Source organism: Lathyrus oleraceus, chromosome 3 (assembly GCF_024323335.1).
Source record: "Lathyrus oleraceus cultivar Zhongwan6 chromosome 3, CAAS_Psat_ZW6_1.0, whole genome shotgun sequence".
NCBI classification, from domain to species: Eukaryota; Viridiplantae; Streptophyta; class Magnoliopsida; order Fabales; family Fabaceae; genus Lathyrus; species Lathyrus oleraceus.
This window is the reverse complement of record NC_066581.1, coordinates 312,470,115-312,471,635: the sequence shown is the minus strand read 5'-3', so window position 1 is coordinate 312,471,635 and position 1,521 is coordinate 312,470,115. Positions and strand designations below refer to the sequence as shown.

The window sequence follows — 1,521 nt, the reverse complement described above, 5'->3', positions numbered from 1 at the left end:
TATATTACTCTGACGCGTTCGTATACTTGCGAAAAGCACGCATCAAGTTTTTGGCGCCGTTGCCGGGGACCAATTTCGTCAAATTTCATTTTCCTGTTGTTATATCGTTTAGACTTAGGCTATTTCCCGCCGGTCAATGCGAAGAACTCGCAGCACCGGAAGTTTAAGCTTAGTATATCCTCTGGCAGAACCTGAACGTTACGCTCGCGCACGTTTATTCTTTCATAGAATTAAGAGAGCTATGGCCGAAGATCAAAACCAAAGACCTCTTAAAGATTTCGCTCAACCATCAAATGAAGAACCTAGTTCTAGTATAGTAAACCCAACCATCCCAGCTAATAATTTTGAACTTAAACCATCCTTGTTGCAACTAGTGCAACAGAGACAATTCACGGGTCTCGCCACTGAGAACCCAAACCAACATTTAAAAATATTTCTTCAATTAGCAGACACTTTTAAAACCAATGGAGTTTCTCCTAAGGCGATACGTTTAAGATTATTTCCTTTTTCCCTCAGAGATAAAGCCCTATCATGGTTAGATTCCCTTCCACCCAATTCCATTACGACTTGGGATAACCTTAGAAGAGTTTTTCTTGCTAGATATTTTCCCCCGAGTAAGACCGTCGTTCTTCGAAACCATATAACTAGATTTACCCAAAACCAAGGAGAATCGTTGTTCGAAGCTTGGGAGAGATATAAAGAGTTGTTACGAGCATGCCCACATCATGGTTTAGAAAATTGGTTAATCATTCAAACCTTCTATAATGGACTTCATTAAAACACAAAGATGACCATCGACGTTGCCGCAGGCGGTGCTCTGATGAACAAACCTTATCCTGAAGCTAGTGCCCTCATCAAAGATATGGCTCAAAACCATCAATCATGGGGAGTCGAACGAGCGACAGTTGAGAAGAAGGAAGCCCAAGGAGGAGTGCATGAACTAAGCTCTATAGACATGATGCAAGCTAAAATGGACGCATTAGCCCTTAAGGTCGAGCATATGTGCATAAACCTGAATATTGTAGCCGCAGTTTCGTCAGATTGTGAGATATGTGGAACCAAAGGACACTAATCTGCAGAATGCGGTCTATTAAATGAAACCCACTCTGAGCAAGTGAACTACACCCAAGGGAACCCATATTCGAATACCTATAGCCCTGGATGGAGGAATCACCCGAACTTCTCCTATAAAAACAATAACCCTATCCAAAATAATGCACCTCCGAGACCTAGTTATCAAGCCCCTAGATCAAATCAACCTATGCAACCTGTACCACCAAAGCCGAGCCTTAAGAAAATTATGGAAAATTTTATCACCGCTCAAACCCAACAAAACAAGGAGTTCATGAACCAGAACATTCATGTTAACGAATTGATTACTCAGTTAGGAACCAAGGTTGACCAAATAGTTACTCATACTAAGATGCTTGAAACCCAAATCTCTCAGGTAGCTTTAAACCAAGCCCCTCAGACTACACCTGGAGGACAATTCCTTGGACAACCTCAACAAAATCCGAGAGG

General features: G+C 41.8%; 1 non-coding gene across 1 annotated transcript; it reads right to left on the bottom strand.

Annotated features, from left to right (window-relative positions):
* Nucleotides 1-625: 625 nt before the first annotated feature.
* LOC127133242 (small nucleolar RNA R71) lies at nucleotides 626-732 on the bottom strand. The gene has a single exon (XR_007807230.1). It is a non-coding gene; the product is annotated as a small nucleolar RNA R71 (small nucleolar RNA).
* Between the last annotated feature and the right edge of the window lie 789 nt (nucleotides 733-1,521).